Here is a 24,325-nt window from a genome sequence, read left to right on the forward strand (position 1 = left end):
TTGATGCCTGCTTTGTAGGTGGCATCTACTGGTTCCCTGGAGCCTACTAGGAAGTACTGGATGTTGTTCAGGTTGCCATACTATGGAAAACCCACTCTGAATCTCTGACTTCATGAATACTTTTAGAGTTTGTTTTCTCTTTCACTACTTTGTCCTTCTAATGCAAGTGGTGCCTGGCACCGTGTAGGAAATACACTGTTACTTTTGGAGGGATTTTTGACCTTCCCAGTTAGGACTTTGCTGGCAGCAGAGGCAGATGTGTCCAGAAGACAACTTATTTCAAGCTGCAGAGTAAGGTTTTCCTGTGCATTAAGAAGCGGGCTAGAGCTGGGAATGGGGAGGATCATGCATATAATCATCTGCGGCAGTAAAGGCTGTCATAAAAAGAGGCTGAATCAGTGTTTTTGGGGGCATTTGTTTTCATTATTTAACAGCTAACAAAAGAAATACAGACACTGCATTATCTGTATGGGATGGGTTTCAGCCATCTGAACAAAGGCCAGATGAGCCAGCTCCACAAGTTGTCATCTGAGCAGGGCACACTAAGGCAGTTTGTCCCTGGGATCCAAGGTCTCCGGGGACAGCTGAGGAATGGGAAAAGTCAGGTATTACAGGCCCTGTTCTAAGCTTATATAGGAGTGAGGCATTGTAAGTGGTCGCTTCCTCTTGTTCTTTCCAGAGTTCTCCATTTTCCTTATTCTGTTCTCCTGACAGAAATTCAAAACAAAAGAGGAATTGGAAATGTCAAATTAGCTTTTTCTTTCACTCTGCTGTAACTGGAAGGGGGAAACTTTAGAGGGAGGGAGGAGATGGCAGAGGTATTCACAGACCATAATGTGCCAGCTCCAAACAACGGCCCCCAGGTTTATGCTTTTCAGATTTTTTGAGATGAATATTTGTGGGTTTTACACAGGCAAAATAACTCATTTTTCCCCTCTACACACATTCTGGGAATTTTTTCTTGTTTTCTTTCTGTGGAATAAGGTCAGTGTTGGCACCCTACTTTTTAGATATCAACCCAAAGTTCAACTACATTAGAAAAATATGAAAACAGAGTTTTGTAAGGACAAGGTCTGGCCCACCCTAATAATACAGCTGTGTTCTTCCCCCTGACCTGTACCAACCACAGGGCAGGTGAAAGACTGCCATCCTCAAACAACATTGAAAGCACAAAACCAACTTCACCCTCACCATGTAGACCAAGATAGAAATTATTTTAAAACTCTCCCCACTGCAGGCATTAAAGCCTCATGGCAAAATTTTCCCCACAGGCTTCTACCCAGACACCCAGTTTGTTGCCAGTGCTGCAGAAAGCACAGTCTCTCTCACCAAGCAAACCTCTTCTACAGCCCAGGTTACACTGGTCAGCCTCTTTACCGGGTTACTAAACCTGTTCTGGTTGTCTGTTCTGTTTTATTGCATCAGCAATTTCCTTTCAAAAGTCCAACATTTTCCCTTGGCTTCTGATTTAATTTTCCAAAGCATTTTCACCTTGTTATCCAGAGAAACTTCATACTGAACCCTCTCATCTTCCTTCTCTGGTGCTGCATTCCTACCTGTCGGGAATGGACAGGTGCTTTTGGACGCACTACAGACCCACAAAAAGCAGGAAATCTTCTGTCCAGCTGAAGATGAAAATAGTTCCCTGCCCTGGCATTTGACCCCAACTCCAGAGTAAAACTGGATCTTGGGAGAGGGACCCTCCTACTGGGTTTTTAATGAATGTCATCTAAGGCAGGACGTTAGACTGATGTCATATGTAGGTGACAACACAGCGTTTCTCAGGAAACATCTAATAAAGCATATAAGGAGGGGGAATATCACTTTTTCATGCGATTTGTTTTTAAAGTGTGGGGAAAGTGAAGGAGGAGAAGGCAAGGAGTCCTATTCAGAACTAGAGAGTTCAACAAATGATCCCTACAAAGAAAAATGCTATTCTTTTTATGCCAGCACCTTTTAGTTGTAGGACTTAAAAGAGTTTGGGGTTCTTTGTTAACCACTTGGACTGATGCCCAACAGTTGTTTTCATTTATCCTCGACATTTTCAACTGCTCCCATTGAAGTGAGATAAAGTAGCAGAAAGAAAAATAAACGGGCTTTCTTTCCCCTCTCTTTCCCCAGCCGCTCGGGTCACTGTTCTGTCTTGTTTTCTGGAGATCTGAACGGGTGCCGTACAAGCTGAGCGAGCAGAGGTGGAGGGGGAGGCAGGAAGGACAGCCTGTGGTTGCAGTGAGGGGCTCACAGATCTCGGGTGCACCTCCCAGCTCTGCTACAGCCTTCCTGCATCATCTTTGCCAAGTCACTTCACCTCTCCATGCCTCAGTTCCTCATCTGAGAAAGAAGATACCACTCCTTTTTTCTCATCTTGTACCAGCTTTGTGTCTACACACCGGAAGATTTTTCAGGCCACAGTAATTTCTTACTACCTGTTTCTTGCCCTGACTAAAACAAAGGGGCTTTGGTCTGTGCAAACACTTAGTTAACAGAAAAATTTAGCTAATAACAAGAGTACTTGTCCAGATCTGCATGTCCTCTGGGTTTGCTTTAGCTTCCTCATGGCCAGAGCTGTTGGAACAGTTTTAATCACTCTGTGAATATACTTGACAGCTTTGAATCAAACCCAAACCCAAATTGAAAACTGATTTGAATTGTTATTTCTTTTCAAACAGAGAACTGAACCTACACTCTTACTTTGAAGACTATGTGGGACTCAAAAAAACCCAACCAACAGAACAAAACTTTCTCTGTAGTTGGACCAGAACTCAACTAAAAGAATGACTGGTTTGAGTCCATAACAGATTTACTTCCTCTATGATTTCAGTTCCCAGTTATTCCTCATGTCATGTTAGCTGAAGTTATTAGGAAATCCACCATTATTTGTGTAAAAATTAATAATTCCTGAAAGCTTTAAAGACTTTGGCATAAATAGTCACTCGGTAGAAGCTTGTTATGAAATTTCATGGTCACTGGTAGCCAGTGGGTAGAAAACTTTTGTCAACTAATTATGGAGAAAATGCAACTAATAAAAAACCAAAACACAACCTGTATGTGGGAAGCCCTTCCCACAAACCACCAAAAGAGATAAAAATAAGATAGATCAGCCTGACAAAAATGGTGTTTGGATCTGACTTTCCAACTCAGTTCTGGCTGCTGATATGCCTAAGTTAATGTGCTTGGACTTGAGTTCCTCTCAGTTTTAGTTTAAAAAAACCCAAAAAAGTAAAGAGAAACTTGGGATGTGGTGTTCCAGACAGCAAGGTGAGCAGCAACAATAAAACCCAGACACGGAGCCAAAATGTTCCTGAGAAAGAGCCATCCTGGTGTCTTGCCATATCTCAGGAGATACAAGTTTGTGGTTTGCTCTGGATCGCTAAGAAAAGCTGTTCCCCGTTAACAGAGGTGTGATGGATATCAGGTCATTCCTGGTGGGGAGCCAGAAGCAGCCCAGTACAAGCGCTGGTCGTGCCTTGTTTATGGTGGGTCAGGGAGGCTGGTGCACCTTAGTCATGCCAGCGAGAACCAGTTGGAATTTCTTCCCTCAGTTCAGTTACATTTTTTGAACAAGTCTTATGATCCAGCACAAAGTACACATTATGTTTTGTCTTCTGGTTTTCTTAGCTTGACTTTGAAATGAAAAGTCCTGCAAAAAGCGAAGACTCCAAACATTTTACTTTGATTTTCATGAGGTGTTGGTGTTACTTACCAGTCAGTCTTGTGTATTTAGGTACAGTTTCTTTATGGACTTTGATCTCTGCAACTGCAGACAGCCACTGTCAGAAGCCAAAATCATTACAGATTATCTCACATATGAGACAGGCGTGCGCACGCGACTCTGCTCTTCTTGGAAACCTTCTGCCTGCTGCTGTTTTCATAATCATAAAATCGAGGCCGCGTTGAGTGAACAGCACAGCCTTGTTTTTGACTGGACAAAGAGAGAAGAGAAGAGAGAAGAAACAGGCCTGGGAAAAGCCCAGGTATGCCAAATGCCTGCAATTACCTGCCTCTGCCCTTCCTTTTGCCATCTGTGAACAAGTAGTGACGAGTGACTGCAGCGATCGGAGTTATTAATCTACAACTCAGATGAATTAATTCAATTTTAGCTGGAAAAAAATGTTCCCAAACATCCAGGACAAGGCCAGCAAAATTAAGCAAAAGAAGGAGAAGAGGGAAGAGGAGAAAACAGCCATTCCTCCAAAAATCCTCATATCTTTTTCATTCTTACTTTCACCCATGCAGGGAACAACTTCAGTCTTGGCCCTATCTGAGCCTTTTGCAGCCACCAGAACAAGTGCGTAGATGATGTGACAGGCACCTGGTGGGTCAAGATCAGTGAAGCAGGTGTGTTCCTGTGCAGGTTGTTTCCTGTGTAATGTTTGAGATTTGTTCCCCTAGACGAGGCTGTAAAACACATCACCCACCACACAGTAGGTAACAAGAAGGAGCAACCTTCTTTTCTGCAGCAGACACTTATAAGACTGTCCTTTGTGAGCACTGTGATAAGGTTAGTTTGGCCATGCCAGAAAAGAGATGCACGGAGTGTGCACACACATGGTGTGACATCCCCAGTTCATGTTGCCTTTCCACTGGTGAAGAAAGAGAAGTCTGAATCAGAAAGTGAATCCCTGCTTCAGTGTTGTTCAGAGCTCAAATGGAAAAAAAATCAGACAAGATCATTCAAGACACTCTTTTTGGGAAACAGGAAGGTTTGTAAAGGCAGTAACAGCTTTGGCCACAACCACTCAAGAAAGCATAAAGGCCGTCTTCCCTCCATATCCTTCCCTCAGGCACTCCCAGCTTCATGACAGCTCTGCCAAATCTCTGCTACCTACAGGGCTGACATGACCCAAGGCACTGTGCACACAGCCCAGTGACAGAGATAAGGCCAGTGGTGTCAGAGCAGATGTCTTCTGTCTCCCCACCTCCCTTCCTTCTTTGTTTGTTGCCATGAACCCTAAGCTGTTTCCACTCCACTAAGTGACTGGTGAGTCACCGCAACCCACTGTGTTGGGAAGATAAAGGCAGTATCCAGAGCACTGTGTGATCAAATGCACCCAGACACCCGATAAAATCCTCCCACCCTCTCTCCTCCTCATGGAGGGTCTGTAGGCAGTCCCTCCTGCAGGCCAATGTTTACATGGCTGTGTTTGAAATTCTCTTCTGTGACATCTATGTGGAGACCGGCTGGTTCGGGCTAAGTCCTCCACAATAACTCTTTGGTCTTCCCCCTCTTCTGTTTTGAATGGTGTAGACGGGGTCAGTGACTTGCGAAAATATGCCAAATCAGATCAGGTGATCGTGTGGGATTAGGTGCGGTTCCCCACTGGGTGTCAAATCTCAGCACACCCACTGCTAGCCCATTATATTTTAATGGGAGGAGGATGATAAGTCAACACTTCAAAGAGGAAAAGAAGGCTGTGGAGAGCTTCCTGGATTCCTCTTTAAGGGGAAGAAAGAATCAGCCTTAATTGAATTCATTTCTTATCTGCTTCCATCATTTTTGTTTCATGAAAGTGGGAGGCTAAAATGGACAAGAAGAATAGCACAGGAAGAGTCTGAAAGAGAAAACAGTTGTTCCCTGTTGCTGCATGTCCCCTTTGTGATTTTCTTCCTTTGCCCTGCATGGATAAAATGACACAAACCTGCCAAAACCTGCACAGACTCAGATTCTTATCTCCACCCTCCATTACCAGAGCTTTGTCCTTTGCAGTTTGCCAGGCCCCACTCTTTGACTTTTGCCCCTTTGCTCCTGTACTTGAAAAGAGAGTTAAGAGAGTTGGCCTCTTTTGGACCTGCTGCCATCTAGACAGGTGTAATTTGGCATTTATGTCATTGCACTGGGAAACAGTCACCACTTTGGGCTCTTAGGTTGCACCTCAAGTGATTTGCAAGGCCCTCAGCTGAGAAGGAAAAGCATTGGCTTTACCCATAGCAAAAGTAACAGCAAAAGGCAGAATTGCAGGGATTTATGTTACACAAGTGTTTTCTCACAGCCACAGAGGCTTTTTTTTCACCAACGGAAGAGGCATATGTCTTTTTGAGTTTGCCAGTATGGGCAGTAAAATGACAAAGCCAGTGAAGATGGAGCAGCGGTCGTAAAAGTATGTGGTGAGAGGTAAATGTTGGCTTCTCCCCATAACCTTTACTGTGGCCTGCTCACGCTTGTTCACACAACAAACTTGTCTCCACTAGGTTTTCACCTCAGGCCAGGTGCCTCATGAATGTGAACCCCAGAGGAACACGGTGTTTTCTCATAGTGGAGGTACAACCTGAACCTCTGTGTTCCCTTCCTGACGTAACACCGGATGCAATAGCCTGGCCAAGAACAGGAGCAAAGAGTGAAGTAGGCGAAACCCTAAGGTTATTGCCACAGACTAGCTTCAAGCTCATCAATTACTGTGCCAGAAAAGCACAGTTTGTTTCTTTTTCCTTTTTTTTTTTTTTTTTAAAAAAAACTCCCCATTTCCTGTCCCTCTGGGGGGAATTTCTTCAAAGCCCATTGTTGGAGAAGGCATCGCAAAAGGAACTAGTTGGCATTGAAGTTGACCCTGGTTTAACATCCAGAGCCAGATTCATTAACAACTACTATACCCTAAAGGTAACTTGCTGTCCTGTCGTAGACGCAGACAGTGAGATCATGCTGCTGTTTCTGCTGCACTATGTTTGGCAGAGGCATGGATTAAAAAATATTTTAAAATGTATGTTTATATTTCTAGTATATTTTGTTTTTTTTTTTTTTTTTTTTAAGAAAAACTCCCATTTCCTGTCCCTCTGGGGGGAATTTCTTCAAAGCCCATTGTTGGAGAAGGCATCGCAAAAGGAACTAGTTGGCATTGAAGTTGACCCTGGTTTAACATCCAGAGCCAGATTCATTAACAACTACTATACCCTAAAGGTAACTTGCTGTCCTGTCGTAGACGCAGACAGTGAGATCATGCTGCTGTTTCTGCTGCACTATGTTTGGCAGAGGCATGGATTAAAAAATATTTAAAAATGTATGTTTATATTTCTAGTATATTTTGTGTCTCCCTACATCATATACAGAAACCATGTATGTTCTTCTACTTGGGAGAAATGTGAAAGTTAGGACCTGTAGCTCCTGGGGGAAATGAGAATAAGGGAAAAATTCTAGTGTGAAGAAAGGAACAGCACGATAAAAGGATCTGGGTGAGGTGGGCCAAGTGTGCAGTCTCTCTCAGAAGCTCTCACAGAACTAGGAGTTCACCTTGGTGAAAACTGAGGTCAGGAAACAAGAAGGCATCACTGACTGCATTTCCAAAGTAACCTGGAATAACTAAGGCAGGGCAGCTGGGTAAAGTAAAACCAACAAAAATGTCAGAAGGATTTAGTTTTAGCTTGGTTTCGCAACAAAATTAAACTTGTGAGCCCGTCTTGTTTGTGTCTCTGTACATGACATGAAATACATGATACTATTTCCCAACAATTTTTGAGTCTGTCTGCTTCTTCCAACCAAATTTAGCACAGATGTGGAAGAATAAAAGTTATGTTGCCTATTTCTTGAGCAGGGGTCACTGGGTAAAGGCAAATCACTCACAGAAGGACTGCATGGATATTTCCACCTCAACCATTGGAAAATCCACATTAGAGTGGAACCCTTGAAGCACAAATTCATAGAACATCATTGGAAGTGATGCTCATGGCACAACCTATTTTAAACTAACACAGACTTAGATCATGAAATAAGTTCTCCATAATGTCAGGGGTTTGCCCTTAGTGAATATACCAAAAGGTCAGACCAGCCAAAACCAGTCCCATACAAATGTGACGGAAAATATGATGAGTGAAAACAACACAAAGTAAATCCTCAAGGTCACAGAAGACAAGCACATGAATTCCCCAAACTGAGTAAAACATACACAGTGGGAAAATATCCATCATTTCAGTCCTACATACTTGGGTTATAAAACTGCACCAAGTTCTGTAATGTAATACAGGATACTGACATACATACATTCACACATCCAGATTATAGATACGCTACATACTAGTTAAAAACTACACATTTTACAAACTCTTCTGCTTCTTGAAATGAACGAGGAAGAATGAAGCCACTTGTTTCCGGGACAGACAGGACACTCTACACACCTCCTAATCCAAGCTGTTGGTCTTTCCAAATACTTCTCATAGAGCAACTTGACTGGAAATGGATATGCAAGCAGTTCCTTACAGCTGAGGAGACCTGACACTACTTTTCCAGTAACTCAGCAGACTAAAATGGCAACTTGTGTGAAATTTAGGTGTCTGTGAAAAGAAGTATACAACTGTAAAATTATGTCTCCCTCTCCCTAATGGGCATGTGTATCGTAGGTGTTGGGTAGGAAGGATTCATATTGGCATGGAAGGAACAAAGGAAAATGAAAACGAAAATGAAAGGAGCAGAGTGTTCAGATATTAAATGATTCCATTTTACACTGCTGATGCAATCTGAGCAAACCAGCAATTTCCTTTCGGCCTCCGTTTTATGAGCGATCCTATTCAAGCTTTGATAATAAAAGGAACACAGGTGGGTAATTAAGGAGGTGTGAAACACGAACGAATAGCCAGCTTTCTGCTAGTGCTTTTCGCAATGTGTTCTGGAAGGCTATCTGCATCGAAGTGCTGAGTGATTGAGTGACCTCACAGACTGACCTGGGGACTAATTTTCTTCCAAAACAGACCAAAACTCAAAAGGTTCCTGTAAAAATTTTGCTCTAAAAATTGCTGACAGGCTTGCCATTCGAAGAACTGTTTAGTAACAACACTACCTCACTTGTAATCACGCTTTTCATAGATCACAGTAGAACACAGAGACAACCATACTGGGTCAAACCAAAGGTCCATCTAGCACAAGATGGGTCTGGCAGTAGTCAGCAGTGGATGTTCAGCGAAGAGTGTAATTGGGCAAGTTCAGAGTAATCCTTCCCCTCATGTTGCTTCTCAGTTCTTGATTTACAGACTTACTGAAGACGTTGCGTTTTAACAAGCAAGTTTAAAAACCTTCTGGGGAGCTCTTCTCCCCAACTCAATGGGAATACACCATCTACACACCAACCTGAGCATGACCCCTCTGAAAACCTGCAGAGGTAACTTCCATCTCCTTGGGTTATATTTTTTCTATTTCGGTCTCCGGGGAGAAACCAAGTACTGCTTGCCCTTAGAGTGAGGTCCTGAAAAAGCCATCTTGATACGGAATAGGAGGTTACATTCCAGCAATGGTGATTTTAATTTTTTTAGTAATTCCACAGTTGCACAAACTTCAGAGTCATCGATAAGGATAAAACTCAGAAACCCTCACTCCAAAAATACAGATCACTCATGAGTAGTAACACCCGCAGTGTAAAACCAGAGAAAGCCACGTAGTTGCATGTTCTTGCACAGTCTGAAATTCTGTCTACTTCGAGGACACTTCGAGGACTAAACCATGCAGTTAAAATTTTGATTTACCTAGCCATGTAAATATGTATATTTTTAACACATGTAATATGTATTAATATTTTTAATTATGTTACCTATACTACCTAAATATTATATATGCACATAGGAGAGGAGAGAGTGCTAACTGCGGGTTTTTTTTTATTTTGTTGAGAAGCCTCACAATAAACAAAGTATATAATCCACCTCAGACACACATTTTCTCTCATACTAATTTTTCTAATATTCAACTCAGACAAATCAAATTTGAAAGCACTCAGAGTCAACAACAGAAAAGTTTCACTTAGAAAACAGTGCAATTAAATGAACTGAGAACTTTTTTCCCTCTTCCTGATAGGAATGCCTTGGTAAGCGAGCAGCAACATACATATATGTGCTGTCAACCTCCTAAGTCTGTCAAAAAATCTTACGAAGTCCAAATACTGAGGACACCAGCAGCTATACTGAGTGACAAAAAGATGCCCTTTGGTCCAGCACGCTGCCTTTTACAGCAGCAAGCGTGCAAAGAAGCAGAAAAAGGCAACTACTGCAAAGTTTCCCCTCTACCCTTCAAGGTCTCAGGAAGCAGCAGTTCACGGTCTTCTGAAGTAAGAGTTGCCTTTGGACAAATCATGTTTAACAGTCTGTGCTGAACTTCTCTGCTAATACGCCCAAACCCTTTTTAAGGTGTTCATCCTTGAGAACAGTGTGTGTTCAGCCAGGTGAATCAAACATGGCAGAAACAGGCTGGTAGATCACCCTCTACCTTCCGTTCCTGTGCTTTTTTCCTCATCCAGTTAAACTCCGAGACAATGCAGTTGTATGATGCCCATACACAATGCTAACAAAGCACAGAGAGCCACAGTTAAACATCAAGGAGGAGCCTCCCTACTTCTGGAAAGGGCAAGTTTGTTTAGTTCTTTTCCTTGGTCTAGTTTGGTCCATGTGAAAGTAAATTTAAGATCACTGGTGCTGTGGCTTACAGCCTCCCTACCCATTTCTCACATTCACGTGAGATTTTCACATTCTTATTTCTGGTTTGTATTTTGTTTTTCTGGGGTTTTTTGTTTGTTTGTTTGTTTTCCTAAAGACTATTTCTGGGTGCAGCAAAGTTTCTAAGCCACAGAAATAAAGCTAGATTGCAAAGTTGATGTTTCGATGCCCCTTCTGGGTGCAGTCTAACTTGCTGGCATCCTTTCCCAGGGATATATTTTGAGGGTAGCTGATCACAGTCAGCTAAAAATTTGTTATCTGTTCTAGCCATCCTGTCTATGGCTTAGCAGTGATGGTTTTAAATGGGGAAGTCATGGTTGTAATTAATCCAACCAGAGCACAGTGATATATATACACACACAAAATAATTTCAGAGTACCTATATAATGTTCCCAGGGTTAATTATGACAACTTCTAAAAATGCACGGGTGTGTGCGTTTTGGTCTTTCTTCCTCGCCTCAGTCCTTGCAAACTGGCACCTCCTCCATTTCTGGAAAGGCCCCTCCCATAACGAAATGAGTACAGGAATGCTGTTCCCATGCATGTCCTTCTCGTCACCTAAAGTGTGGAAAGCTGGGTAATTACAAAGTGACCCCAATGGCTCCATTGAGAACTATAATCTTGAGATTAAGTCCATTTAGGAAGCCTGATACCAAATATCCAACTCCATCAGACTAAAAGCAAAATTCCCTACCGACTATCTCTGCTCATAAAAATGATTTAGATTGTTTCTCCCCAAACATGAGTTCTCTGCTGGCCGTCTGAATCAATTAACAAAACAAATAATAGATTGCAATGCTTTTCTTTCCAGCCAGGTTTGTGTTTTATGTGAGTGAGCAGTTAAAACATACCTCTTAAATTGTAAAATCCTAGAACCTCAGATGTCTCTTGGCTGCTGAGTGAAAAAGAATCAGCAAAGCTCATTTGCAGGGAAGAGCAACCAAAGGCTTCTCATTCCTGCTGGAGATGCTCATCTCAGGGTAGGTCTGACCAGCCCAACCCTGACCTTATTAACTCCATGCATTTAATTTTTTCAAGGGGAAAAAATGGAAAAGGACTGAGCTTCTAATCACATTCAGTTTTATGCCTTCTCTGTGCCACTAACTTGATTTTTATGCCATAAAATGGAAGCAATTTACCAAATTCTGCTTAGCTGCAGATTGATGTCTGGCTGCACACACAACCTTGCCACCTGGAGAGAGATCTGGCCACTTTGTTACCGACCTCGTAAATCACCCTTTTCTCTCACAACTCTTCTGTGGTGCAATGCCATTTTCCAGCTTCTATTATCAGCTCCAGCTTTCTGCACTGGCCTTCCCAATGACTGTCAGAATGCATTGCCCAGGACTGCACGCCCAAGGACTCCAGTAGGCTGTGGGCATCTCAGTCTCCTTCTAAATATCATAGAATGGTTTGTGTTGGAAGGGACCTTAAAGATCATCTAGTTCCAACCCTCTGCCATGTGCAGGGACACCTCCCACTGGAGCAGGTTGCTCAAAGCCCTATCCAGCCTGGCCTTGAATGCTGCCAGGGATCCACAACTTCTCCGGACAAGCTGTTCCAGTGTCTCACCACCCTCACAGTAAAGAATTTCTTCCTAATATCTAATCTAAATCTCCTCTCTTTCAGTTGAAAACCGTTACCCCTCATCCTATCGCTCCACTCCCTGATAAACAGTCCCTCCCCATCTCTCCTGTAGGCCCCCTTTATGTACTGGAAGGCTGTGATAAGTGTTCCCCAGAGCTCTAGTCTGAACAACCCCAACTCTCTCACCCTGTCTTCATAGGGGAGGTGCTCCTGCTCTCTGATCAGCTTCATGGCCTCTGCTTGACCCGTTCCAACAGGTTCATGTCCTTCCTGTGCTGAGGACTCCAGAGCTGGATGCAGTACTGATGAACAGGTTTCCCCACATAGAAATATTAAAACTTTTTCACACCCTCCATGTAACACATACGGAGGTGCATCCAGAGCCTGCAAATACAGGCTCAAACCAGTTCCTGCCAACCATGAGCTCAGAATACAGCCTGAGCTGCAGAACTCTCCAGAAAAGACCCGAACACCTTTAACACCTTTGAACAGGCTCAAAGGAGACAGCCCAGACTCAGCAGATTTCACACAGCTGTGGCTGCTTTCAGCCCATGCTGCAGCCAGACCAACGCTCAACAGCGCAAGGGAGAGCACACAGATCACAGCTGAGCATGTTTATCACCCCTCTTGAGCTTTATCTCAGCCTTGCAGGGCAGACATGGACAATTTGCTTTTTCTCATCTTTCAGCCTGTCATGTAGTAAATCCTTGTAAGGACACAGGGTCTCCGAGTTCCCCACAGATGTGGAATATCACCCAGATCCAGAGCAACATGCGGATTCCCTGTGTGCTGGTTCGTGGCTTCTACAGAAATTTAGCAGCCAAATTCGTGCTAGGCTGAGCTCCTAAAAACATAAATAGATTGGCCGATACGTCTGTACAATCCCAAAGGGCAAACAGCAGAGTCTGTTCTCCCCTCCAGCAACCGTTGCAAGAAGAACTGCAGCATCACGTCCTTTGAGAGGCAAAGATCTCCTCCCATCTGGCATGTAGGTTTTGCTGCAAGAGGGAGGTGATACCGAGGTGGGTGATCGCTTTATTGGGCAGAGCAAGGGATGTGGATGGAGGAGTCTCATGCTCAGTGAAGCCCCAAGTGCAGAGGCAGAAGCCGGGTCTGGCACGGGCAGAGGCAGCCAGCTGAGGCTGTTTACACTTTGCCTGCCTTGTTGCTGTTTTACTGTTCAAAGTAGCTGCGAAGAACATTGCTATCCAGGCAAGAGACTGAGGAATTTACGTCCCCCTGGCGTGTAGCATGGGCGGTGCATTCAGCCAGGTGATGGGGCTTAACAAACAGCCCCAGAAAATCCCCAGAGCTCCTGCGGATAAAGGGGAAAGCATCAGGAGTTCTGGAGAGCTGGCAAGATAAATTGTAAGAGGCCTTGTAGAGAGTAGACGTAGTTATACTCTGTTTACTTTCATTCTTTTTGAAAACTCAGAGGCTTCCATTGCCTGGAGAAAGATGTGGGAAAAGGGGGCAGACCCCTAATTATCACACAAAGTCTCCACCATCGTGAAATCTCCAGGGTCTTTATTCCTTGGCAAAGGCACTGGTAAACATGTTTTATCAATTGGCCATTGTAAACAAAGCTGAGTCTTGCTTTGGAGCAAGATAAATATGAAATGCAAGTTAGGTAGATGCCTGCTAGCCAAACCTGATTCCTAGGAGAGATGGGGGAAATGCAGAAAGGAAGATCCTTGTCAGAGCAAAGATGAATAATATCTTGCACGTGAACATGTCAGATGCTCGAGAATCCAACCTAGGAACTATCCAGTTTCCAGTCACATCATCAGTGTTTACTCTGGAGTAAAAATTAGTGACTTTTTCCATTAAAGTCTATTGATCTATTTCTTCACCAAGAAGCTTCTTCATCTAAATCACCAGTTTTATTGTGCCTTTGATTGTTTAAGAGGATGTCATGGGAGCTATTGAAGAGTCACTTAAAATGCTATTCATCCTACCACACATAGGCAAGCTATGTTTCCATTCGAAACCTTGCCGCATGAATTAAATCTTTCAACATAAAGTGGGCTTTGTTTGCAAAATTAAAATAATATGTATTTTGCATGTTCACAGACTCTTGCAGAAGGATGGCTAAACCACTCTGCTGTTCAGAAGCTTAGGCCTTAAATGCAAAGGGAATATTAACTGATGAAATCCAAATACACTGGTTACAGCTTTCTAAATGGTTGCATCAGCAGGTGTAACCAGGGTTTGGTAATTTACTTACAGATGGCTCACTCAGGGCCTAAAATAGAATGTGCTTTGTATTCCTGACTCCTTACCTAAGGACAACATTTCAGAAATTTAGCACTCAAGTAGCAGAACTTTTTGCTTTGACCTGGGAGGTCTTGGTATATTCTCTGACAGACAGTGATGCCCACTGTGTATTCTGAATGCAAAAAATAAATGAACAGCCAGTCCTGGCAGCAGGCAGAAGTTCATTATTTGTGCACTGTATGGTGGGACGATATGTGAGGTACTTCACTGCCTGGAAGTGTGCCTCCTTCCAGAAGATGCCCCAGAGCATTTGGGATGACAAAGCAGTTCATATGAAATATGGTCTGAGAGAGATTCCTCCAAAAAAGGGGATACAGCTCCATTATAATGCCCTTCTTTCTGGCAGCATTATCAGAAAACTTTGGAAAAGAACAATTTTCTGGTTCGCCTCAGCTTAACAAGCAACAGAACATAGCCCTTTTACTTATTCGTGTGTATTTTATGCTTTGAGAAAGACACTGATATCACAATCTTGGAAAATTGACATTACATGAAACAGAAATAATCCCCTCCACTTTAAACCTTATATCCCAAGATCTCTGAACTTCATTATATTATCATACTGTCCAAAAATGTTTAAAAGTGCTTCAGGCATTCCACTGAGCAACTATAGACATTCCTTTCCCAAATCATCTAACATTTATGTCCCAAATATGGAATAACAAGCAGTAGAGAAAAGTGGTGGAAAAAAATAAGGAAAAGAAAAAGCTGTCTTTCATTTTGCTGGCACTTTATTCTGGAGAGGGATATGTTCAGAAGCCTTCAAGTTTGAGAAAGAAACATTTCACATCTTCCTTTCAAACTATCATGTTGTTTTGACTTTTTAAATTCTTGCATCCCACGAAGTTTTAAGAATCAGCACTAAAATCAGACACAATGATTTCCTCAGAATAAAATGCTTCCATTTGTGCTAAAAAAACGTACTCCCCAAATTCCTTCACAAAGAATTTTCTATTTCAAATCAGAATTAACAAATCAGTGACACTTTCTCTTTTCTTCCTGATTTTACAATGTAAAATCTCTTCTCTTGCAAGCCCATGAGGAGAACATTACTCCAAGGGGAACTATAGCTCTTCAACACCTAAGAGTCAGTCCCACCTAATAGTCAGGGTACAAGAGCCCAACACAGAAAGAGGGAGAATATTCAAATGCCTCACTTTTTCCACTGTTCAGCTTTTCTTGGACTGTTGTGTGGATTTTCATTAGGCTCCCAAGTTTTGAGAACTTTTATTATTGTTATAAACTCTGCTCATTAAGTGGATTTCCTAACCCTTTCATGCCAGACGTTTGGCTAAGTTCAAGAGCAGTATCAGTTTAATATCTGACACACAGCCCCATGGGAACTATATCCTGTCACTGACACAGGAATAGATGTTGTCATCAGATAGATCCATTCCTCCTCTGCACTTCTAGCAGCGCTACCTGTTTTTAATAATGGCGATATTTGAGGAAAACATCTGTGTTACCTTGCCATGTGACTAGAGTTCAAGAGAACAAGCCACATGCTGCAAACATTTCTTGGAATTGTGAACTACTGTTCTATTCAGCATCCAGCTGGTGGTTGATATTCCAAATACTCATGAGTGTAGATCAGCAAATGCCTGTCTTTCATCTAGAAACTCAGATTCCTGTGTCAACAAGGCCAGGCAGGATTCATGACCATCTCTCCGCCATCTGTGGTTTTGACTTCATATGGTTATGAGACAGATCCAGCTGAATGAGGGGGCTAATTCATAAATGACAAGTAGAGAACCATCACTGAAGTCTAAATGAGTTGAAGGCAGAAGTTACTAATTACTCTCTTTTTAGTCTATTTAGTAATATTCCCAGCAAGTTGTGTAATGAATCTGCTGTGTAACTGGGGACACAAAGGGGTGTCAGCTCATCCTGACATTAACCAAGGCGTAATACTTTGAGAACTGACCATCTCCAGAACAATGACGAGATTATTCAACTCTAATTTAATGGAAAGCAACAGCAATCATCACCATTCTGGGATAATCCAGAACTGCACAGGACAGAACCATACGGCAGTTCTCAAATTTCTAATACGATTGCTATTGAAATTCAGAAAAGTTCCATTTCCTAACTTATGACTCGGGAAAGGTCATGCTTTAGCATCTGTCCTATTTCTGATCATCTCCTGGCACTGGCTAGACATATACTTGGGCATCATCTCCATGAAGTTTGTTTTCTTTTCAGCCATGTGCAATGGAACAAAAGGAACTTGGGAGAGAATTATGGTTATTTTTGCATTCTCCTACAAGTCTATCTACTTCCTATCTCCAAAGCTCCTTGTAAAACAATGGATTTTCCAGTACATTAGGACTTGCCACTAGCCCAAGGATTTTCGCTGCTCCTGGCAGCCCACTGCATTGGCAGAGTTCCCTCTGTATCCTCGACCTGCTGCTGATTGATCCCCGTAATCCAATCCATTTTCAACAAGCCACTTCAGCTCCAATAAAAACAAGGGGCTTTGCTGATTGCTGGTTTCAGCTGCAGCTGTTGGAGCCACAAATCTAAAGAGAAATATTTTAAGTCTATTTGTAAAAAATCTACTGGTAAAAATAAAATGATTCACTGCTTTTATTCAGTTAAGCTCAAAGGGAAATTAATTACAGCTTCTTTTTATGCATTGTACCTTCTTTATTATTTTATTCCTGTATACCTCTTTCGGTGCTATCATGGTGTTCCTCTAAGTAAATAAGTAAGGAAATGTTAGGACTAAATTTCCCCAGGGCTTTGGTTTATGTAACCATGAGATAGCTTGCCTAGCATGGGTGCTACAAACATTTCCTAGACTTTAAATCTTTGATTTAGAAGAGACTGTTCTAATCTGCCCTGCCCCTTCTACAAAGCACTAGCCAAACAAAAATCCCACGTTGCTCAAGAATCCTTGCACTACAATTACAATTTCTATCTGAGCTGGGAAAAAAAAAAAAACATTGCAAGATACAAATCCCAACATCCAGACAGGAAACTAGAGACAATTCCCATTGCCTTCAGGTACATTATTCCAGTTCTGCAGTTACCTGCAAAACTGAGTTCTGCATTTTATTTCCAGACTGAATTTGACAAGCTGCAGCTTTCAATCATGGGATCTAGCAAGGGTTTTTGTTGGTGGTGGTGGTATAGAATAAAGCACTTACTCCATGTAGAAAGTTTAGATAGCTTACAGATCAAGTCCTCTGTTTTGGGAAAAGATTTCAGAGAAGAGCCAATGCTTTCTCTCCCCTTTGTAATGAATGTTCTTAGATTCAGACCAACATTGCTCTTTCTCATATCTTTTCCAGCCTTCTATAACTGTATTTCTGCTATTAATATCTGTGGCACCATTGGTTTGACTAAGGTTGCTGACAATATAAGGGACTGGGATGGGATCTCCCAAAGTAGTAGACATATTTTGAAAACAACATATTCCACAACCACTTCTAGCACTAAAAGTCACAAAAGGAAAACTGGTATAGCCTGATACATCCTAAAAAAAAGCAGTACAGAGATGTCTACAACAGATAGCTGTCAACTATGGTATAATCTGTTTGAGCTATACATTTTGGGGGGTAATTTGTGAGTTACGTTGATTCACTGCAGTAGTCAGTGGCCTTTGGCTAAGAGTTTAGCTGTCCTTTTTTTTTTTTTTTTTTTTTTTTAGTAGGAACCATAACTGTACTTGAAATCTGAACTTCCTGCATCAAGACAACTATTAATACCTACAAAAGTAGATCATGTCAGAAGACAGCATGGTTGGCGTAACTTACAAAAAAATTTCTTTTTTTTTTTTTTTTTTTTTATGGCTGTTGTGTGCAATAGCTAATTTTACTATGGAGGGCAAGGAGGCAGTAGAAATAGGAAGTATGGGCCAGAGAATTGTATTGGGAAAATTATGAAAGCCAGTGAAATTTTTTTCATTGAGCCTTATATGCTACATTTGGCACGGCAGGGGTTTAATGAAATTTTATTGATTCCAAGGCAAAGTTCCAATGGACATCTGCCAAGATTCCTGGGGGTCTCTGCTGAGGCTGGAGACCTTAGATGTGCTGATCCTTGGCTGTAGCCCTTCTGTTAATGGGTCTGTCCTTCAGACAACAGACCAGGAAAACCCCAAAGAAGCTGCTCTGTAAAATTATATTCTTCTCAGCAGTGCTGCTGCCATTTGCTCAGAAACTAAAAAGATTATAATTTCCCAGAGCACTTGTAGGGTCTGGGGAACTTCTGGTATATTAAGAACTAAAAGGAGAATAATTTCTGTTCCAATTTAGCCAAATATTTGGGGGCAGAGGGAAAAAAAAAAAAGAAATCCTTACAAGCTGAGAAGCCCTGTCCCTCAATATCAGCATAGAGCAGAGAAACAGTAACTCAGAGTTTAAGTATGAAAAAATATTTCTTTTGGTAAATGGGAGAAGGATGGAGAGCTGATCACCCAAAGACACAAAAAGGACCATCTCAGATAGTTTCCTTGCAAAAGAGATGACATATATCAATTTGCAGTGAGGGGGAACGGAGCTGTCACTACCAAATAAACTAGAGCAGTAGAGAAAGATATAATATCGCCTACTCAATTTCACAGCCAAGAAAGTCTTTTAAACAACTGGTAAGCTTTGAAAAGGACACTTGTATCAATGAAATAGTTAGTTTACAGTCTTGAAATACACTCAGTAGATGCCAACTGTATCCATCCCTGAACAGAAATTAAGTAGTAGAGATCTAGAGTTGTCCAGAGAAATTCATCACAAAGAGATATGCTCTCTCAAAGCTTGCAACTGGGAAGCAAGTTCTGTTGTTTTTAAACCACAAAAGTCTCCCGAGGGCCCAGCCTGAGGAGCTGGGGGGTTGTTTGACATCTGCACGTTTGGGATCCACCCAAGCCTTAGGTCTCTTTGACCATAAGAAGCATGTTTATTGGGTGGGGGAAGGAACTCTTCAGGTCACCCTGCCCTCAACTACAGCACAAGATTTCCTCTCTTACAGTATATCAACAATTAATTTTTCTAAGCCTCTTCTGAAGCAAGATAAACATAATCAGAGTGGGAAGAGTAAGGCATAACTAGAATAACAGCAGTAACCTTCATTTAATTGAATATCTATCTTCCCTTTTAAAGAGTCCTAGGATAGGGGGTGAGCTTTTGAACAGGTATGTCTCTCTCCACACAATGTAGTTTTATTGTGGCACTCTTACTAATTTTCATTTGTCTAATGTTATCATTTGCTCCATGTTGGGCTCAGAGGGACTTCTTTCTGCAGATCTCATGAAGCTTCAAAGGAGAATATGAGTCAATTTCGTGGAGGATTGCGGTTCTCCTAAATTAAACTTTTCTCCTTGTAAAGAGTTTTATCCAATGGGTAGTTAGGGGAGAATTTACTACTGTGGTAAGTACGCAACTCACTGCAGCAACCAGTCATCACTTAACGTGTAATTCTCAGTTCAGATGACTTTCATCATTAGCTGAGAGAGAAATTAAGGCTTACCCTTGTCCTCCCTCCTTTCCCCTCCCCCCTGTTTTGTGTAAACAGAAATGTTTTCATGGGATTTTCGCCCAAGCAGATCAGATTTTCCTGCTAAGGGGAATTTACATATTCCTTGCTTTGTTTCCAACCTCTCAGGAAAAAGAAAACAAAACCAACAAAACAACCAAAACCAACCATTGTCACACTGTACATATCCAGTTCTAAGCAAAAAACACCGATTAAAGTAATTAGTTTTACTGTAAACAGCCCCAAAGAAGGAGATCTCACAAAGATTTTGCTTCCCACATTCTCTACAGCGTATAGGAGCCCCCCACCAGAAAGTGAGGAACCGAGGGGTTGAGTAATGTGTGGTGAGAGAATATGCACCTCTTCATAGCAGTGGCACCCAAGAGCTGGGAAGTGAAATCAGCTGAAACAGCGTGTCCTTGGGCAGCCTCGTGTCAGACAGTTGACAGGGCAGGGTCACTGCTCCACGGAACAGACGACATCTACTCGGCGCTCACATTTCCTTCATTCTCAGATGGGGTCAACTCCCCTCACCTCAGTGACCTCGTAATCTTGTTTCTACCTTGTCTGTGCTTCTTTAAAGTCACCATTTAAAAAGCTCTTTAAACAACTGGCCGTTCAGCAGCAGAAGGAGGGAGGGAAGGAAAAGTTGAGGCCGGAGCAGCAAAACGGGGTATGAACTTCATTCTATCAGATTTTCAGAGACAGCCCTGGCTCCCAGAGCTTGAGAGAAGGGGCAGATTTCCCACGGCCAGTTCAGCATTGCTGGAGGTTGGGTGGGAAAGGAAGCAGGTAGAGAAAAATTTCAGACTAAATGTTAGGTGCCAGGCTCCTCTGTGCCCACACACTGGATTCTGCCCAGTTTTGTGGCAGAGACTGATCCAGTAATGTGGAGGGAAAAAAAATAGATCTGAAAAACCCCAATTCACTTCAGATCAGTTAGGAAAACAGATTACTATTAGACAGTTATTTTTATACCATCTCTATGGAACAGCCAGCTCCCAACTGATGTGGATTCAGAGAAAGCCAACTTGGAATGAAACTGCCTAAAAGTCTCTAAATGTTTCAGATCATTGCATGGTACAAACTACAGGCAGTAGTGAAGCTTGGCTTAAAGTGGCATTTATGCAGAGGTGGAGAAATGGATTAAATTAACTTGGGAGCGTTCCACTGCTTGGGTTGGAGATTCCCATTAATCGTATCAGTCTGTACCCAACACAAAAAGTCTGCGTGTAGAGACTATCCTCATAGATGTGATAGATGATAATAATTAATGAAGGCAGGTGGTTTAGGCATAGACTCAAGGCCCCTACTGTTAGAGAACCACTGACTTCAAGGGAATTACTTTAACCCTTGAGATGGAGAAAGACAGTTTCTATTTACTTTCGAGTGAAAATGACTTTAGAAAGCAATTCCATCATTGTTCCTCTGCTACAACAAATGAAAGTTTGTGCTCAATATTTGGGCAAGATGTGGTACAGGAAGAGTTCAAAAACACCAGTGTATAAGTGGTTATAAAGCTACCAACCTTGCCACAGCTCTGGGCCCCTATAGTGATATTGCCAAAGAGGGACTCGCCCATACCATGTGGCCCATCAGTACCAAGGGTTTTATGGCAGAAAACCCTACAGACTCCCCTGCTTAAGCTTAATGGATTTCCATGTCCTCTGTGCTCTTCCAGTCCCATTCCTTTCCCTCCTAAAACTTACATCCTCACCTCAACAATTACTCCTTGTTATTTTATTTGAGACTGATTTCTCCTTTATCCTTCCATGTTGTTTACCACAGGCAATGAGCAATGCACAACCCCAAAACTAGATTTCACTGTGATGCAAAGTTGACATTAATGTTTAGTTTCTAGCTGAATTAATTACTCTGATCCAGTTACACTCCTTGTTAGAATGCCAGTGCCATCCTGAGCACATCTATATAGTGTTCCTTTGTATGGTATGAATATACTCTGATTTCTTTAGTCAAAGCATTTGGCCACCTAAATCTGAGGTGGGAGGTGAGGGTGGATTTAATTCATCTGCCGCCTCAGAGAAGTGAAGATCTTTCACAGCCTCAAATTTCAGTTGAAAAATGAGAAGGAAAGCTGCTTCGGAGAAACTGCTTGAAAAGCAGCAATCAGGGAGAAGGGATGGTGCGCGAGAGAAGAGAACAGGGTTACAGGATGGAGTAGGTTTAGGAATTACTGCACATGTTGAAACTGACAACATAATGCATGTCACGTAATTCAGAAATGGTGCCATTTCCTTGAAAAATCAGAAGCTAATATATGCAGCCCTACACTGCACAAAAATCAATCTTTCACCTTGCCTTGGAAAAAAAAAACCACGCGCTATGATTTATGGCAGAGGAAAAGAAGCTTAGATTTTCTTTGACTTCATGCAATACTCCTTCCACATGTCTAATGTACTGCCTGCAGCGATGTTTCTTGTGGAAGGTGAGTGTGTGTCAGCACTGCCCCTAACAGACTTACACAGACAGATGAGTTTTTCTTACGTTCTCAGCTTTTTCTTTTCCCTTTTTTTAATTGTGATTTCTTACTTTTCTCTTTTAAACAATTTATTGCCTTTGCTCTTCCAATCTGCACAGAGTTTTATTTGCACTGATTTAAGGTTCTTGGACACTTCTTGATGATAAACATCTCTCGTGAAATACCCATGAAGAATGACTTTGCTTTGCAGTGGGAGCTATTTTGTTCTGAGTTTGACCCCACAGGCCACACCTAGAGGTAAGAGAATAAAGTCCTTAATTGCAGTCAATTACATCTTTGATCCTTCTACTGTGCTGGCCCACAGAAGGGCAAATGTAATAATTCTGATTATTTTTTTACTGTAAATAAGCCCATATTTCTGAACAGTTGTAAAGCATTCATTCCTGTGTTGCCTAGGAAGAATGACATAGAGCAGCAGGTTTTGCAATAGAGGTGCATGAATGGCCTTCCAGTAGCACTAATAAAAGCAACACTTTGGAAATTATCTCTGCAAATCCAAATGCAGACATGCAATAACTGCTGGTCACTCCTGGTCTGGAATGGGTTTGACCTGCTGACCTCAGGGTGAAAGGCTCTGTACTGCATTACCACTCCCAAGAGCTCTCTGACTCTCTCTGAGGTTGAGGTTTTTATTATTTTGTAGTTAACCTCAAGACAGCATCACCTACAATGGATAACATCTGCAGAACGCTATCTAGGCATCTGAAGATTTTTTTCCTTTACAACTAATCACTGGCACTCAATGAATCTGAAGGTTAAAAAGAAATTGTACGGTCAAATACTCACTACAGAAACAGTGAAATCAGAATGTGTGTGTGGGGAAATCCTTCCTGCCACTGGTATATTTTTTCACTTATTCATAGGGTCTTGAGGTTTCTTTTTGAGTCATGGAAGATATAATGACTTGGGGTGAATTCATTAAAATTTATTCCTTTTAGCGAGAGAGAACAGATCAATCACTGCCCTCGAAAAATATCCAACAAACTATTATAGATGAACATCCAGAAAGTTTTCATTTGTGTGATGCCTGTACTTCTAGGTTCCGACTTTTACCACTCATTCAGCTATTCAGACATTTCACTGATTCGTTCTGATGCACTGTAGAAGACGCACACCAACAAGTTTGCAGTGGGACAGACACCATGCAAATACACGCTAAACACACTCTTCCAGGTTAGAAGCAGTCTCTGCTTAACAGGTTATTCCAAGCAGCCCTTTTGGTCCTAAAATGTCCACTCCTACAATTCAGAGTAGGTTTTCTCAAAATGCAACATAGAAAGTATTGTCCAGCATGACAGAAGTCTTAAACATACCAAAAACCACAAAAAGCAACAAAAGTGTCCTGTACATCTTAATGACTTTTTGTCACTGGCAAAAACTATTTAAATGCCCACATGGCATTCTGCAAGGAGGCTGTTAGTGGTCTCATTGGGGAGCTAGTCACAACAGGAATGAAAGAAGAACTACTTTCAGTGACATTAGGAGGACTGTATAGAACTTAAATTTATTAGATCTGAGCACTGGAAGCAATATTTCCCCCCATTAACAATGAGCCTTTATTAATTCTGATTATTTGGGAAGCTCTGCTTTTGTACCTTTGTATACAAATGACAAATCATCACTCAATGAGCATGAACTGATTTCACATTGAACTGTCCATCTCCTAAGTATCAAGATGTCCAAGAAAGAAAATTCGCTTGCTATTCCCAGCAGTGCTTTGGGATATAGCCTGCAAAAGCAGTGGGAATTAGACAGGAGGAAGCAGCAAGATATTTTCCCCATTACATATTCACCCATCAATCATAGTTCCCTTTGAAACCTGGCTACTGGCCACTGGTCCCTGCTGGGAAAATGCTAGAATTAAAAGAAAAAAGGACATTTTTCCTCTTTGTGCCAACTTTCAGCGTAGAGTTAACTTGAAGCTGCAAGTAGCACAGCCCAGCTCCTCTCTGGCAGATCTCTGAGAGGAGATCCATTGTGGAATTTCACAGCTGGATCTCAGCATCTCATTTTGCTCTACGGTCTGACATTTTGGACAAGTTTCACCATTGTTTCCCCAAATTTTCGTCTGAAACTTTATTAAAAGAA

Source organism: Calidris pugnax, unplaced genomic scaffold (genome assembly GCF_001431845.1).
Source record: "Calidris pugnax isolate Ruff unplaced genomic scaffold, ASM143184v1 scaffold18, whole genome shotgun sequence".
NCBI classification, from domain to species: domain Eukaryota; kingdom Metazoa; phylum Chordata; class Aves; order Charadriiformes; family Scolopacidae; genus Calidris; species Calidris pugnax.